The sequence below is a fragment of the Aythya ferina genome (genome assembly GCF_964211825.1).
Source record: "Aythya ferina genome assembly, chromosome: 11".
In the NCBI taxonomy this organism is placed as follows: Eukaryota; Metazoa; Chordata; class Aves; order Anseriformes; family Anatidae; genus Aythya; species Aythya ferina.
In genome coordinates this window covers 15397320-15416336 of record NC_140307.1, presented here as the reverse complement: position 1 = coordinate 15416336, position 19017 = coordinate 15397320, and the positions used below count along the sequence as shown (strand labels likewise).

Sequence of the window (19017 nt, the reverse complement as noted above, 5' to 3'; positions counted from 1 at the left end):
AGTGAGTTTAGCTCTTTAAGCTCATTCCTCAATAAAACTTAGTTTTAAACATACATGCAATCTGACTTGAAAGCTAAACAAAAACCAAAACCCAAAGCAACAACAACAACCTCATCCAAAAACTTGAAGTGCTTAAAAGACTTTTTACATTTTAAGCAGCCAAGCATTGTTCTGTGCTGAAACGGCTAGGAATACTGCCAGTTATAGTGCCAATTAAAGTCAACAAAAGCTCTGAATGGAGCTCTTTGGTGAACAGTACTCTTCAGTGCACAGGTGGAAAGCTGGTAAGAAAATGACACCTCTTTCTTAAGGTTTCTTGTATTCCCAGCACTAAAACATTAAGTTCATCTAAAACACTGCATGACAGTAATCAATGTCCAAGCTGTTCCATTATAAAATTAATATTTTTAGACTTTTGGTATAAGATCCTTACTTTTTGCACTGCATTTATTACTGTATTTACTGTTTTTGCATGCAACATATGCATATAATTATCCCTAGACAGTCGTGATACCCACAAAAAAAAAGACCCCCAAAAATGTCATTTAAGAAAATAAAAGCCTTCCATTCTAGAGTTCTGTGACTATAGCTGTCATCCTTCCAGGACTGATGATACTTTTCAGAATACAGGAAATTTAGCAACTAAATTATAAAATAGGTCAGATTGGTTGAAATGCAACCTTTCGCAGAAGGGAAGGATTGCCAGAGCCCCCCTTACAGCTCTGGGTTGGATCACCTGCTGGTGTAGTTGACCGCTGCTGAATAGCAGACTGGCTCACTTCTCCACAGCAGGTAACTCTGCTACGCTCACCCACATCAAGTAACCCAGAGCTGCCTTAGCACATCAATAATGGAACTGCTACTTTAACACTAGGCATCTAATTAGGGTCCCTAGTTTAAACATCCCTACATTTAGAGCATAGTTACATGCAGATAGAAAGCATGTATGTTAATGTATAATAGTGTAAGATTCACTTTCTGTTCTGTATCTGTTATTGAGAAAATATAAGTTGACATCTATTGTGCATACTTATCACAACCAACCTAGCATTAGTAACTATTCCTTCTTGTCTGCTATATGATTTGGCACTGACTAGTAAAATAGGTGGTTTTTCTTGGAACTGCTTTCAAAGAGGACTTCACAGTTGAGGCAATCCAAGGTTTTATGGGGCCTCCACACACTCCCTTCTGCAATCAAAACCGCCATGAACGTCAACATGACCAAACAGGGATGGAATATTGAACTTTGAGCTGCTGGGTAACAGCTACGTAATTTAGCACACGCCTTAAGCTCACCAACACGGTTTATCACATTCACTTTTGAGATGCCTGTAACAAACACTTCCAGGTGAATGTCTCTATTCGTTAATGTGTGTAATAAACTGAACAAAAAATTGTCAGCTGAGCTCCACTAAAATGAACAAATACTTTCTCATGCTCATTATAGTTATATCAAGTTTACTGCACACATTAAAAAATGATGAGATGCTTCCAAGCGGCTCTTGCCTTCTACACGTTTAAAAAGGAGAGCTTGCTATCTAAGAAATGGCTTCTTAAGAGACAGGACTATGGATCTGCCTCATCATAATGCAGAAAACTGAACTGATTTAGTTCAGCATTCTCTTGTAATCTAAATATTTATGCTCTTCCTCATACTTCCACAAAGATGTGAACCCAGTGTTCCAACAACTCTTTAAGAGCTGGCTATTTTTTTTCTCCGAATTGCATACATTAAAGAATGAGAAACCAAGGAAACTACTGCCTATGTCGCATCACATAAAAATAGCATTTTACCCTGACATCAATAGCACTGCATAAATGCAACTAAGAGTAGCACCTGAATCAAAAGATAAGGACATAGTAGAAATAAGTGAACAAAGAAAAAAAAGGTAATTTGAGGGAATTCTGAAAGAGTCCCCTAATGACTAGTTGAAAAAATGGGAGAAATTCTCTAAGCAGCTTCTGTGATGTTTCCATAAAGGAATTCAATGCTTAGGTCTCACCTTTTACTTGTTTGCAGAGGAAACGTGCATTTGCATATGCGGTTAAATATGTACGTGTCAATATATGTATTTTCCCATAGTGATGGGTGATTTTGCCACTACGTCTAAGGCAAGGATTTTGAATGTATCCTTGAGCCAAGCATTCAATCTCTGCTCCCCATCTGCGTTACTGGGATAATATTGCCTCCCAGTGATTCTACGGGTAGGGATAAATAGGATTAAGTTTGAAAGGTGTTAATACATCCCAGAAAGCTCATATAAATATTCTGATTTATTCCTAACATCACCACAGCACGATATTCATTTATTGGACTGATACTCACTGATAGCACTGGCTACTTGGTTTAAATTAGTAATTGCTCTTCACTGGCTTTTTCATTTTAAACTCAAACTCCTGGCAAATATGATGAAAAAATGATGATGTAGCAAAGTGAAACCCAGGAAAAAAAATCTTCCAAAAATACAGAGATTTAAATTTACCTATTTCCTTACCTCTTCCTAACCTGAATTGCCTTGCTCAGAAGGGGTCAGACAAGGAGTCTGTTAACATGTGGAAACAGCCTCTTTTGGATGCACTGAAAAGAAGCAGTATTCATTACTAAAAATCATACAGGAGTTGTATAAATATTTACTGAGCTGAAAGAACAAGTTGGCCGATGTTTTCCACAAATCAGTGGAAAGGAGTCTCTAATTAATGAAACCAACGCTGTAGGGTTTTAATAGGCACTTAAGACCAGTTCTGGAAGCTAAACGCAAATGCCACAGTTCAAAGACTAGAGTCTATTAAGGCCTAGTGCACTCTTGCTCTCGGCTGACTGCTTGCAAACTGTGAAGAGGATTAAGGTGGATGGGATCACTGCCAACTTCAGGCTGTTAAATTACTGCATTACAAAAAAAAAAGCTCCATAACTTACTGTTGAATATTTTTTCCTTAAAACTCTCAGCCACTGGAAAGATAAACAGGGAGGCAGAAAGGTTAAATTTTTTTTTTTGGAAGTAAAAGTGCATTTACTGCACTGACAACAGCAGGATCATAACTACCTGACTCACCGAATATCAATAATAACAGGGAAAAAAAGCAGTAATTAATGGCCACGTCTACATTCATTTCATTAAGTGCAAACAGCTGTCATAAATATCTTAATTTAAAGAGCTGCTGGACAGGGAATTATAGCACTCTGAAAAGCTTCTTCCTTCTGCTGCTTCACAGAACTGGAACATATCAAGGCTTTAAATTTTTAAGTATGGCTTTCATGTACTTTACTGCACAAGAAAAAAAATCTCTGAAAGATCAGCTTGTTAAGAGATTCTCTCCTAGCAGTCTCCTACTTTTGTTTCTGTCTGGAATGCTTTCATACACTGAAAGGAAATGTGTCTGCTTATTAAGGTTTTAAATACATATATATATTTGTTGTTTAAATATTACAGTAACTTTACCTCATTTAGGTGGACAATTCCTCATTATATCCAGAATATATACAAGTAGTCTTGTTAAAATCTCACATTTCATGTTAAATTGGGTAGACTTTTCCCCATTTTTTTCCCCCCAGTTTTTCTTAGGGGTCGCAATGTTATCATAATTTAACGTTTGGACAGTTTGAAAGTAAGTCATAAATACAGACCACTTCCCATACCCAGGGCGTAACCAGAGCAAATTTAGGGAAGAAGAGCAACTGTGTAATTATATCAACACAAGATATACCAAAGGAATCAAAGAACATATCATTCATGCCAAAACCTTCTTTCTCAAAAGACCAGTCTATTGCTGCCTGCTTAGCATACCCATTTTCAAGATTAACAGATCCTAGGATGACTGCCCTCTCTATTAAGAAAAGTCGCTGTATCTACCAAACCATATTTGAACATTAGGGGGTTTTTATTGCCTTCTCTTGCCAGTAAAGAATGACTAATAGCTGTAATTTGTAATTTCCCACCTTTTGTGGTTTCTGTTTCAAGCAGCGTTCCTTATCTTTTGAGAGTTTCAATTTGGGGAAAATTGTCTTATATACAATATTTTCTCCCATTTCCTGTCAAGTTAACACCTGCTGGGTCCTAGCTAATGCTGTAGGTGACAAGCACACACTGACTGAGACACTTTGTTTTGATAATATTGCAACAGCACAGGTGTCAGAAACATTATCTGTTGGTCAAGCAGAGCATGGTAGAGTCGAACCTTTTGACTGACTTTCAACTTCTGCAACTAAACCGTGAAAACAGGTAGCAACAGGAAACACCACTTATCCCTGAGATGGGCTTTTCTTTTCAAAAACAAAAGCTCTGCGGAGTCCCTGACTAAAGGAAGACTTAGTAATCGTTTTAGGGCTTGGCATACATTAAAACCTCTCTTTTAGATACACAAGCAGCAGCTGACTTAGGCCTGTCAAGATCCTGTTCCCCACTTGTTTTCCAAGCTGCAACTTAGTTCATCTGCTACATAACCACTGGAAAACAGGCAGTGGCCGTACAGGTCAGAAGGAAACTCTGGGCCTATCCTGTTAGCTTCACATCCTCCACAGAAACAGCTGAAGAGACAGCAAAGGGAAAGGCCTATGAAATGCTCAGCTTTTAAATTAGCCTTAGAAGATGAACAACTACGTATGCGTTCCCCAGCAATACTCCTCAACGCTCCAGAAGCTCCACTACTTGTTATTTGTTTAACACAAAAATCTCCAAGCAGAGCTCATGACCAACATTTAGGTTATACCCACATATTAGGAAATAAATTAAAAGTGCACAACTTTAGGCATATAGTCCTATTACCATTGCATTTTCACAACACTCGCACCCAAGTCCAGAAGGTGTAATTGTCTCCATTGTAAAACAAATGCAGACCAACAATAAAAACAACCACTTTTAGAAATGGTTTAATTACTTTTCAGTGTGTGTACCTTCCAAAAGAACAGAAAAAGCCCAATTCATTCCTGACCCAGAGTCTGGCAAGACGTCTCCTCAGGCACAGCGTACGGGCTCAGAATACGGGGCAGCAAGGCCAAACCAACTTGCAGAGGTACCTCGGCAGGCAGTTCAGGCGGGTTTCTCACACCCATATTTCCAAGTGAGCTCCCCAGCTTTCCACGTTATCACACTCCTGCTCAAGTCCTGACTCAATTATCGCATTTGCCCACCCCAAAAATTCAGCCACAGATAATGACTGGCTTGAAGTTAGCCTCCCGCCCCTTTTCCAGGCAACATGGACATGATCCACATGGGAAACAAACCACAGTCAGCCTTGGCTAACAAAGACAGCACAGGCGTAGTCTAGACCTAACCTTTATTTCTGTCAGGTTTTGGATAACAGCATGTATTTTCACTTGACACCATGAAAGCCTCTATCTATGCACAATCTTGTGAGAAAATAAAACCTAGGGTTCTGGTTAACAGAATGAAACGTATCAAATCTACAATGCTGGGAATGTCCTGATTGTGCTAATACAAATGCAGAATTCAAGTAGTGCTTTTGTTTCTGTATTTCCCTTCTTCTTGTTCTTTTGCTGTAGGAGTTTTTTGTAAGTAGGAAAACGGAAATGGCAATTGCTTAGTCTGGAATCAAGGAGAGAATGCAGTAAAGCCAGGCAAGGGCATTTAAGTCCCAAGAAACACAAGCTGCAAGCTTTGCACACACAGCTGTTTCATTGCAAAGCAAGTTGACAATGTATTCCAAGAACAACACGTGGTTACAACACGTGGTTTATTCCATTTTCTTTCAGTTTCAAAAACGTAAAACAAACTGACCAAACACACTACATCATTCTGGGACAGAGCAAGGGAGAAGACAGGATGAGAAGTGGAACTAAACCTGAACTGTAGTGAAATTGCGGCCCATAACTACACAGTTCAACATCTCTCGCCGTGAAGTGCTAATAGAAAGGTTTCACAGGCTACCAGTGCCAAGCTACTAATTTTCAGCACTCCACAGGTCTCTGCTGAAATGCATCACTGGAAAACTTCCCTGCTCTCCTCCGGTCTAGGCTTCCAGATTTGACAGCCTGAAAGACTGGTCTTTTCATTCTTCAACACTTCAAAAATGAGTATAGACACCCAGGGATGTTTTAAATGTGGCAACCAACAATTTATACCAAATGTGTGTTGTCATTCTTAGAGCAACAGGATAAAGTATTGTACTGGTGTGAAAGTTCTGGGCTACAGAAAAAGGCTGCTGTTTCTTTTTCCAAAAAACATATCAAGTATTGAAAGACAAAGTAACATGCAAGTATTCTCAGCCCAAAAGGTATCATTTTAACTTCTGATGCTTCTTCTAAAACACAATCAGTATCTTCTGCCAAACAGGAAAATAACTGTGTAGCCTCTGCTATCTTTGACCAGGATTTCTTTCCTCAGATCTGTTCAGCACCAACACCATACAGCTTTTGTATGGATAACTGACAGCACTTTCTTGCCAGCTTTTTTTCTTCAGATGAACTCATATTAAGTCCTTCACGTTGGGAAAAAATAGGCTCTAAGATGCATTCTTACATCCAGCCCAGCCCCTGACTTACATCCTTGATTAGTTGGAGCAAGCACTACACAAGATGGTAAAGCAATCAGACTTGATTTACTGTCACGTAACTGCTTTTTCACATTAAATCTTTTTGATTCTCGCTTTTATGGATGAGGTAATTGTTGATTAATATTTGACACAAGCCAACACAGAGTAGAAAGCTCCCTCAAGTTCTAATTCACTAGTTCTTTATCAATGCTAGTAAACCTGCTTTAATACCACCATATTAGCACCACTGTACAAAAATGCCATCTGTGTGACTACCAAACTGAACCTGTTTGAGAAAACACCTGCAGTGAATGAACACAAGAGAAACCACCTCTACACAAAGAAAATGTCTTATTATCAGGGAGAATCTTAACACGATCTTATTTATAAAGGGAGTTGTAAATTACAATTTAGAACCCCATTTAGGATGCATTGAGAACTCACGTAATTCAGTTCACTTACTGGCAGAGCAGAAACCAATGACCTTCCCATTAAATATCAGAATGGTAATTATCCTAAAGGGAAAACTTAAAAGGTATTAAGCATTATGTTTTCAGCCTTGCAAAGAGCAGAAGAGATGCACATGGTGCTTTTGTTCAAGTGACTGGATAGAGGAAGGAATATTGCCTAGTAACGCAGGAACCTTGCCTGCACTTTGCACTTGCCCAATTCAGCAAGGACAAGAAAATCACCAGGAGAAGTAAAATGAAAACAAGCAAATAGATGTACTTAATTTAATTAACAACCGGCCTCTATGTATTGAGGTGCCATCACAGACTAGTTTTATATAGTACACTGAATAATACTGATGTCACTGAAAGCAGTGACTTTCCATCTGCGGTCACTGAAATCGTAAGAGAACAGCTGCATCAGCTCAGTGCTCACAAGCTGCTGGGGCCTGATGGGCTTCACCCCAGAACACCGAGGGGGTTAGCAGTCGCTACAGCTGGACCCCTCAGCAATTTATGGAAGGTCTTGGGAGCCTGGGGAGGCTCCTGTGGCTGGAAGCTGGCCAACAATGTGCACATCTACAAAAAGGGCATGAGAGAAGACCCAAAGAACTACAGAGCCATTAGTCTAACCTCAGTCCCTGGAACAGCTGTATTATCCTGGCGGATACTGGAAGGTGGTTAAAGAACAAAGCTTTTATCAGAAAGCCTGATTTCTAAAACAACATTTTATCAATGATCTGGAGTGGAAAGCATACTCAGCGAGTCTTCTGCCAATACTAAATTGCAAGGTACTACGGACTTCCCAGAGGGAACCGAGGTATTGCAAGGGATCTAGATAGCACTGGGCAATAGGCAACAGCATGAGGTTCAGCAAAGGAAAATGATGGGTTCTGCCCCTATGACGAAGCAATGATCAATCCTTGTGCAGAACTGGGGATGAGAGGCTGGAGAGCAGCTCAGCACAAAGGGAGCCGAGGGTGCTGCTGACAGCAAGCTCAACATGAGAGCTGTGGGCCCTGACAGCCAAGAGGGCAAACCACATATTAGGGTGCACTAAATACAGCACAGCCAGCTGGTTAAAAGAGGGGACTCACTTGCTATATTTAGCACTGGTGCGGCCTCACCTGGAATATTGCATGTAGTTCTGGGCTCCAAAGTGTAAAAAGGGTGCTAAGATCCTTGAAAGCATCCAGAGGACAGCAACAAAGCTGGCAGAAGGGCTGGAAGGCATGACGTGTGAGGAGAGGCTGAGGACCTTTGGGCTGCCTAGCCTGCAGAAGAGGAGGCTCAGGGCAACCTGGCTGCTCTCTGCAGTGCCCTGAGCAGGCAAACCACAGAGGCAGGCACTGGGCTCTGCTCCCTGGACAGCACCGAGCTGCACCAGGGGAGGCTCAGCCTGGGCACGAGGACACGTTTCTGTGCCGTGAGGTGGTCAGACACTGAACAGGCTTCCTAAAAGCAGCTGGTGCCCCGTGCCTGTCAGCACTCAAAGGGTGTTTGGACAGTGTCCCCATGAATATGCTGCAACTTTTGGTTAGCCCAGAGGTGCTCAGGCAGTGGGACTTGATCTTTGAAGTTCTCTTCCAACTGAACTATCCTATTACACATGAAAGGCGCCTCAAGAAGTATCTTGTTAACCAGCTGCAAACAATGTTCCTTCTAAACAATGAACTTAAAAAAAAAAGATCAGCACTAAGAGAAATATACAAAATGGGCATGTTTGTTGAGCAAGAATTACAAATTATTGGTTCATTTGGAGCAGAAGTAGCAATAAATAATCCTTTTTTCTTATGGGATCCAAAATAGACCGAAGTGCTAGGTCCTGCCGTCCTACTAAGGATTCCATGGAAATGACTAACTGAACAATATGGGAAAAAAAATCTCAGCCTATAGCTCTTACAGACAATCAAAAAAGGGAATAGTCTCAGAATCATATTACAGGACAGTTAGCAATGGTCTTTTATGTTAAACCTTAATGTTCATAGTTAGACCACTGAAGCAGCCTTGGAAATATACAAAAATCAAATAGATCTCATGTTGCCAAGCTGCAAAATATACTCCAAAGAAGTTCTTTTTTCTTACTCTGCTCCTTCTCATGCAGATCAGTTCCTGACAGATCCTCAGAGGTTGCTTGAGGACATGCAAAAAGACACAATACATAAAAACTCCAGGGATACTAGAGTGTCCCTCTGTGGTTACAGGAGCTCTCTCAGAAAACAATTTCTTAGTGCTCGGTAAGCAAGAGGTTAATAGCCTATAAAAAACACCTCTAACAAAAATGTTATTTCAATTGTATTACATTTAGGAGCCCTGAGGGTCATGGGGTAGATAATCAAAAAGGACAAGGAGGAAATTAAAAAAGGGAAGAAGGCAATCAAAAAGGGCATTTAGAAGGACCCATAATCCTCCATAGGAAGAATACTAATTATACTACTGCATCATCTTATAATTAACCCTGATCTAAATTTTTTTTTTTTTTTTTTTTTTAAGTTGTAATAACTTTCACATGTACAATGATTTGATTGCTAATTCTTGCCAGTCTTTTCCGAACAGCTATTTTAGTTTTGGTAGCTACCTTTTATGTAGCAGTTTAACTCTCATTTATAAAGAAGTAAGATAAAATATTCAGTTACTTGAATTATTTTGTCATCAGCCATTCTGATTATCGTCCTGGCTTCCTTTTATTCTGACAATGGTGGGTGGTACACCCACTCAATTTTTTCCCCGCAGAGTCTCTTCTATTTAGGTGCGAAATTAATCTCTGGTACAAATTGGTGCGTTGTACCCATTTCAGCAAACTTGGCTATAGGTCTTTACAACGCCTTCCATCTGTATTTCATTTACTAAATGTGGGATATTGTCATAGGTAGCAAACTAAGTTCTCAACATACTTACCTTCCATGGCAGACCCCTCCTTGCGCTCATGACCATTCTTGGGCAACTGGGCACACATCATTATGACATTTCTGATGACTTACAAACAAGCCTGAGGTTTTACCGAGCTGCAGAAAATCAGCAAGCCTCAAAAGGTGCTTTCCCTTGGATGAAGGCTAGACATTTATGTGCAAAGCTAAAATTCCCAAGCTAGCTTGATATTTTGATACGTGCAAAGGTTTCACAAGAAAATCTGGAGCAAGACGATCTAAGAAGTAGATGACTCTGGAACTGGTCTGGAGGAACAAAAAGATCCAGCAATAAGCCTGTCTGAAGTCTGCCCTCAAAAGAAGGCATCTACAGATGTCACTTATTTTTTCTCCCATCTTTTGGATTCATTCTAGTCATTACACACACTATACAGATATAAAAGCAGACCTGCTCCCCTCTTAGATTCAGATGTATAAAGTAAGAACATGTACCATCAGAAATCACTGCTGAACAGATTTTCATAGTGCATATGAAGTTTTCCTCTTGTTTTCTTAAATTCCTTCATTATCAGTAAAATCTTGATAATTAGTCCTTAACAGTCAATAGATTCTCACATAATTAGCATCTGGAGAGCATTATTCCCAAAATCAGGCCCAATCGAAAGACGGTAGTCTGTAAGGCTTTACCTATACTCCAACTGAAAGAAGCATGTTTTTAAAATATTTTAACTATCACTTGAACACAGAAAGACAGGGATCAAGGGTTTTGACTTCTATTGTGGGAAAATACTGGCTGCACAGTGATCTGGAGACTATACTGTGATCAGCATGTACTCTCTGGACAAACACATTTCTCCTCTGGAGAAAACAGAAAACACAAAAGGCAGTCTATGTGATTGACGCTAATTTCCTTCTGGCTAACCAAAAAAAGGTATTATTTTCAAAGCAAGAATTTAACCCTGGTTAAAAGGCCAAACTACTTTTTAAATAATAGACTTAAGTCCCACATCAAGAAACTTTGTCTAGGTGCGGTAACATTTTGTAGAGAGCCACTAGTAGCAAGATTTCTTGTATCAGTTATGACGTTTGACTAAGAGCTATTCTGCCTTCAAAGAAGTTGGGCAAGAACTGAGCATCTCAAAGTGTGGGTAGGCTCTGAAAAACTCAGTCCTTTTTGATTCCTTTTGAAGCCCTGTCTTAACCTAACTGCACATTCTCAATCAATATTTAATAATACAGAAGTAGTATCACCCTGAGGCATTCAATATTCTCCTCTATTTTCAATGTGATAATATTTAACATAGCCACTGAATCATTTGAATTGATAGTTGCATTCCTCAGATAACACTAGTTAGATTTGAAGGCAGCTTAAGCTTCTAATGCAGTCTACACCAGCAGGTAGCTGAAACTGGGAGGTATAAAATGTGAGAGTAATTATTATTTAAGGCATCAATTTCTCTGTGTTATTCAGAAACACTGACTGCAGCCGTAGTGATTTTTTTCATATGAAATTGCCACACTTGTCTGTGCTTTTTCTTTTTGCCAGTTATCTTACAAGGTAGTAATGCAGCAGTGAAATGAAGCACAGAATCATCTTATTAATGATCTGTCATTTCTAATGCCTTCTTCTTGTCATAACACAACAAATAATTAAGAGCAAATATAGTAAACAACTAACACTGAAACATCAGAAAAGAGAAAAAACTGGTGTCTTGTAAATGAACCAGAGGTCAGCTTCGGATGTTGAGCAAGCACAGCCCCTTACGCCCACCCAAGCTGTGCACTCACAGCATGCAACTAACAATGGGAAGTTTTTGTTACTAGAAGTTCAGCAGTTGCATTACTACTTCACATTAGACTTTTGCCCTGGATAACTCAAAGTGGTGCCTGCTTAAGCAGCTGCACACTCTACAGACAGACTGAGTAGATGAGCAGGGTAGATTAACAGATTATCAAGGAATTTTCTGCCTCTTCTCTGCTAAACAGAGTCCTCTTATTACATTGTCAGGAGCCTGACACTGAAATATTTTCCTGTGATTGATATAACACTGTAACATACCGACACCACAAAAAGATGAGTTCACCCGCCTGAACCACTGTATTTATAAACATTGCAATAACACCTAGATAGGGCAATGGCCACCAAGAGACTAACAGCTATTAATTTTAAGTCACAGCTACTAAAATAGCAGCTTCATCAAAATGAACAATTATTAATTTCAGTTAAAGAATTTGAGAAATCAAATCACATTTGGCAATAACTAGAAAATAACAATGTTAGAACACCAACTTGCATGTATCAGGAAACAAAAGTGAAAAAGTTACCCAGTATTTTTTGGTGTATGTATATGAATAGTGGCCGGATCAATTAAACGGCTACTCTTTAAGAAAAGGATTATGTTGACTTCCCTGGACAAATAAAGGCCATTATACAGAGATATGCAGGCTAACAGGGAGAAAAATTTGCAACTCCACGCTGGAAATGTTCTTCAATGTTTTAAAGCTAGCTGAAGTAGAAAAAAATATCTTTGTTTTAGAACAGGTACAATTAAAACACAGCTCTTCAGTGGCATGCTGGCTGGGGCCCAATCCAGTGCCCTTCCCTGGATGCAGTGCAAGTATGCAGCTGAGCACCAGCTGCCACAAGCACCCCAACCACAGCACAGTTCTCCTCAAGCTGCTGCTGCTGCGCTGGCCTGTGATGCTATGAGAGCCCAGCAACAGGGCTCTTGGAGGAGGATGTTGTCTCCTGCTCAGGGACCATTTCCAGATTTTGTCCTTCCTCAGATCCCAAAGGTATGTCTTCAGGTTCACGGGAAAAGGTCATTCCTATGTGGTTTATGGAGTGAGGAACTGTCTGGGATACAAGCCTGGAATACTAGTCAGCTAAGCATAGACCAGAGAGATGCTCAGGGAGCAAAGGAACCTCAAGAATCAAAAATGCCAGCCTATTAATCGAAGGTGGGAGATTTGTAGATATGTTAACCTTCTGTTTCTCTAGCATTGCTAGATTTGACGACAGCTACATCATGTCATGAAATGTACTCTTCAGCCACTCAGTTTACAGAAGCAAATCAGCATGACCTATCAACAACTCAGATGCATCTCGATCTCTCTGCATAGAAGAAAAAATTCCACCTCTCACTCCATAATGTGCAGATTACACCTGAGTGAACTATTCACAGAGAATAATCTTTGTAACAAATTCTCCCTTTTTCCCAGTTATGAATACACTTCGATGAATTCGCTTGTGATTTAAAATAATTTGACCTTTTCAAATGAAAAAGTAAACTAGCAACCTATTGCCATTGCACAGGCAGGATTCAGTATCACCAGTATCACAGATACTGAAGAAAGCCACATGCTTTCTTATTTAATCATGAGGGACTGTTCCTGTTCCCTGACTAACATATATGTTTGTAACTGAAGCAGACCACTAAAGGACAAGAGCTGATGGCTGACCATCCTTGGTTCCTTCAGGAGCAAATACATTGTTGAGTTACAATGATACTCACCAGCTAGATGAAAGACTTCAACAAAATTGCTGGAATTTAATTACTGGAAAAGACTGAGGCCATTTTAATACAGACTCAAGATAGTTTTAAAGGGCCTGTAGAGAGAGACATGATCTCAGATATTCAGGGGACAGCTAATCCCGTCAAGCATAACCACTTACCTAGCCAAATTCTGGTTTTGAGTAGCGTGCTACTCATTTCACCTGGAGATTATTATATAGTTTGGGAGTGAGACTCAAGCCCACTTAGGCTGCTTATAAAACACATTCCACATTCTCTACATTTCATTCCCACTCAATCAACTCTACTTGTCAAATGGGAACAGCTCCTACAATCACCAGTGCAGTGGGAAGGAAGGTGAAACAGGCTGTGCAAATGCCTTGAAAGCAATGCATGGGGCCAGGCATTAAGGAAGTTTGAAACAGAAGCTATTAAACAGGAAATTATGCTCTTTTCACTCTGACAGTCATCATAGTTCACAGCATCTTAATGCATTTAGCAAGGTATGGACACTGAAAAAAAATCTGAATCTTTTACACTATTACCATTAGTTTTATATTATAAAAAAAAAAAAATGCATTCCAGGATTTGCATCAAGTACTGTTAAAACCAGAGAGATCTTTCCCCTGAAGGACTTAATACTGGAAGTGCTTAGATTTCTGTAAGATAAGAGGCAAGCATGTAGTTCGAGATACCCTCAATGTGCATAACCAGATATAAAACCCACTTGAACGAGATCTGGAACAGAAGACAGCTAATTGTGTCTTGCAACTTCCTCTTCACCAACTTCACTTATCTAATATGGCTGAGAATACAAAAACAGTATGAGCATTTCAGGGATTTGTTAGAAAAAGAACTGACAACAAAAAATAAACGTTCCGCCCAAGAACACTACAAATGCTCTATGCTTTTAAAAATAATATAAAATCATTTAATGTGAAGAGTCAACTTCATTGTTCCTCTCTTGCACCGCCTGATGGTTCTGAAATAAACCCGGTTATTCCCTGTTTACCAAATCTCTTCTAGTGAATCAAAGATTAACACAAGCTACCAGGAACACAGCCCCCCCAAGAGGCAGAATGAGCAAAGTTAAACATCCCTGCCCCTTCAGCTTCACAACAAACACAGGTCAGGGTGGGTCTACTTCTCTCACACGGGCTTCATCAGACAGGCACACTGCACACCAAACCATCCTGCACGACTTGTACTCATCTACTTCATGTTGTTGTATGTGGTTAGATATCAAGAGAAATTCCATTGGGACATACTGCTTCACCTACAAATTGTCTCTTTGGCTGCCTAACCTCAAATCATCCTCTACTCATTATCTGTCCTGTTAGAAGTAGCCGTAATACCATATCTGCAAAGACTATAATCTGCAAGAGTATTTTCCCACACCTTTTATAGCTTTCAAGCACTCATTTCAAAATGATTTCCACAAATGGTTATACTTATAGGCTTTATGGGATGTTCCACTGATCATTTTATGAGATGTTCACATATTTGGGTGCAGAAGAACCAGCTGTCTTATTTTTAGCACATGATCTCTGTGTGACTGCTTTCTTTGAAGCTTTTTTCCTTCAGTTACACTGCACTGACTTTGGGTATGTTTTTCTGCAGGAAACTGTAATTTATTCCTGCATATACATTGATGAACCAGTCAAAACATACATCTGAAAGTGAAACTTGGTCTGACAAGAAAGGTTAAGATGGAAAAAAAAATCAATTATTTTACCCAGAGTTTTTTTTTTTTTCTTTTTTCTTTTTTCTTTTTTCTTTTTTTTTTTTCTTTTCTTTTTTCTGGACAGGGGAACACCTCAGATCATGTAAGTACTCCATTTGGTAGGGTCTATTTTATAAATTACTATCAGACTTTCAAACAAGGGTCACTGAACTCTCTCAATAATGCTAAATGTTAAACCTCCCAGTGAAGGTGGAAACCACAACACAAGCTGTAAATTCAAAAGTAAAATTATCTTACACAAAAGTAGACTAATAAATAACTTCAGGGGCATGTAAAGTAAAAACTGATATCATGCGTGAACTTTGTCCATTTAAAATGCAAAACTCTCAGTCAAGGCTTAGATTTTTGTCAGGAAGAGATTAATGTTCCTTGATGTGAACTGGAGGCTGAGAAATCATTAAAGGCAGCAGCAACAATACCGTTAGGTTTTGTCAACTGCAGCACAGCCTATGTGAAGTGGTCCTTTTTGAGTGAACAGAGGTAAATAACAATAATTGCTTTGTTAGACTGCATGCCAGAAATAAAGCTTTTTATACTTATGCAGAGCAAAAGTCAAAACCACAACAGGAAGGCTCAATTTCAGCAAACAGACTGTAATGAAATAATGCTGGTGGTTCTGCTAGCCAGAAGCTCACTTGGGCCTTTGAAATGGTAATGTCCTTCACTGCATAATGGAAATCTAGTAAAAGAAGAATCTTGTTACACAAAAACGTATATTCTTTGAACAGATGCATCTATTTTTCCTAACAGATCTAGATTCAAGTTAGATTCCCTTCAGCCTCTTCTGCTCCTAATTTGAAGACTATCCGCAAGGTAACCAATGTTTGACAATCCTACTGGACTTGAGAAGACCCCAACTTGCAAGGAAGCTGTTTTTTCTCCATCACCTGCATCGCTTCTCAACACCTCACTCGGATGTCATGATCTTGCACATGCAAGGGAAGTCTGCGTCACTCATGTACCCGCAGCAATAAGACCTTATCGTCTCCTTGCCATGCTTTGCTTCTTCCAAGGAGATCTTTAGTTTCAGTTTTAATAGCAAGCGTTTGCAAGGTCAGTTCATTGTGAAATCTTCTAAAAGGTATTGTTTTTCCATCACCAATTAATTTCTGAAAGAAACTAGGCCACCATTAGGCTGTAACAATTTTTTGGGCATTAAATTGGGCAGCATCCTAGCCATTTACAACTCTTTACCTCTGTGCCCCATATTATACTGCTTTATGCGACAGACAATCTATCTACTCTAATAAGCAGCTTGGCTCTTCAAATATCAACAAAAAAACACGTTACTCTTAGAACATGTGCTTTCACTTTTCTGTACACTATCTGCCACAGTCCCAATCCTAATTAAAAACCACCTTAGGCTAAAAGAAGAATGTAAGGTCAAGTGAATTCAAAATGTTGTTTAGATCCAGCCATGATGACTTGGCAAGATAAATGATATGCAGTTAGCTCCAGCAAAGAGGTCAGAAGTGGAAAGGGTTTGGAATCTGCTCCTAGAGCCAGGTCCCATTCAAGCATCTGAGAAGCTCCGTGGGTTTTTGGGGGCTTCAGGTACTCTTTTTCATGACAGAACTTGGCTCTGTAACAGAAGAACCCCTAACATACAGCCCTTTTATCATGCCTGAGATGACGTTTACATCAAAAAATTGCGTGGTGCAATGGGAACATGTCTGTAGAGTAAAAAAAGTTTCCACTGACAACTCCAACACCCACACTGTACAGATCTATGCCAGTGGGGGTTATTTCATCAGACCAGCTCTAGTCCAGTCCCATGGGCTGGATGTTCACTGGCGTTTGGATGCATACTGGGTGTACTACTACAACACACCTGGCAATTTCGTTTCATCTGAGAAGAATCCCACTCACGCACTCCAAGAATGCTTCACAGTGAAGATGATTGAGACATTTATATCAAAAGCACAATCCTGTTCCAAGCTAGAACATAGATGCAGACACTAGTGGAAGAAGTTTTCTTTTAGTCATCTTGTTAACAACTGTTCCTAGAAGTTGTGTAACTACCCTTGTGCTAATAGCTATGCAAGTATTAACTGCTGAAACGTCACAAGTCCTAGATTATTCCTGTTGTTACAGCAGCAGTGTCTGCTTACCACACACACAAAAAATTGTTTCTTTAGTTGTGGCTAACCTGATGCATTTTCTTCTTGTAAAACTAGCCTTCTGTTGACTTGAAAAAATACTGCTTTATTTGAACAATATATTGTTAGTCTCTCTTCATAGCAGTTTGAAGACAGACACTGACTTCCTGCGTACCAGTGGTGCTCAGTTAAGAAGAATGTATAGTATGAGAAAAATGTCTATCCTCATTTCAAAACCTCTCCTAAAAATCAAACTTCCAATGGAGAATAGCAGCATATATAATAGAAGGTCATTAAAACGTAACTTAACAAAACATGATTTGGTAAGTCTGGGCTGGTACTTTGTCATATAAACAGTAAAACACCTTTGAATAATGGCCACTATTTAAAATCAAATTCAATAATGAAAGCACAGCTGCTAAAATTGTAGGCTGACAGAAAACAGTGGTAAGCGATAGAGAGGTTTTTAATATTTCTCATCAATACTTTCAGTGAATGCCCTTTTAGTCAGAATCACCCAAGGTACTATGTACAAATAGATATCTTAAATTGTGTATTTTGTCTCCCTCCTGGCAACAGCATGGGTCCTATCCTGGACTTTTGTAATACTACGTCTTCAGTTCAAAGCCTACCAGCAGACAGGCCACCTATTCTGGATTATTGTGATGGTGGCTGATTTCATTCTGTGGGTGATTTGCAGTCTTCAGTTACCTAATGGGATGCACAGTATGAACACAGTAATTGCAGCGAGTAAGAGGCAGATATGCTTGTGAAGGATCAGGCACGTCAAGACCAGTTTATTATCATTGCTTGTAATTTTCTTATGATGCCATTTTCAAAGGTAATTTGGCCCACAATGTCCCTTAGCAAAATGTAACCCACAGATGAGTATGTTAGACCCTAACAATGTTTGTAACAGAGAGAAAGAAAGCTATAGTGATGAGCTATTACAAGGATCTTAAAGGGCAGGCACCTAGTGGAAAACTATTTCAATGGCAAAAATGTTTGGGAGGCACCTTCTCTCCCTCCTGCTGCAGAAAGACCTCACAGAAGTATTTTGGCTATGGTTATTTATAAATACCACTTACTAGGGCACTACTTCCACTTCAGGTTTAAGGACACAGCAAAAATTACCCACTGTTAGCTCAGTCACCTGCCCAGCACAGCACAGACAAGACAACATCTGGTCCCCTCTTTGGTCTACAGCTCAACACCATCTTTCTCTGCACTCCTTGAGAAACCAACCACACCGTTTCCAATCCAGTAGGATTTTTCGGCTATTTTTTGATGCAATTCCAGTTCCACTACAAATGCAAGGACAGCTGCATTTGCTTTGTCTTCCACATTTTACATCTGTTACACAGAGTTTGGACTGCTGACTTATTTGAAGATACAAAACACCACCAACTGAGGAAGCATCCTGTAGGCTAGTCTAGTGAGCCCACAACAAAGGCTCTGCTGTGCTGCACACATATTCACTTTGTGGGCTTAACTGTACCGATCTGCTCTCTACACAGTGAAGTATAGGCACACTTCAGACATTGACTGGGCAGGTCCTGGGAACAGTAACAGCTCATCTACATACTTCTCGCTGTGGGCTGCCAAGGAGTCCCAGTTTCATGACTCTCCCCTAATCTCCTTCTCCTCTTTTACTTTCCCTTAAAATTCCTGTGGGCTTATCCATCTCCTTTTCCACATTGGAATCTTTCAAATTAGCTCTGCATAGAGAGGCCAGAAGAAATTAAGTAACACTGCCGCAGGTGCATCCCCTTCGCACTTCAGGTCACTCTGACATGCTTTCACAGCCCTGAAGGCATATGACATTTTTAGGGTTTTGTGAATGCTTTTCTGAGC

At 39.8% G+C, this 19017-nt stretch overlaps 1 protein-coding gene across 4 annotated transcripts in view; it reads right to left on the bottom strand.

Moving 5' to 3' along the window:
* The window catches only part of RORA (RAR related orphan receptor A), a 406228-nt gene that overhangs the window by 122979 nt on the left and 264232 nt on the right, over window positions 1–19017 (bottom strand). The gene's annotated exons all lie outside the window — the stretch shown is intronic.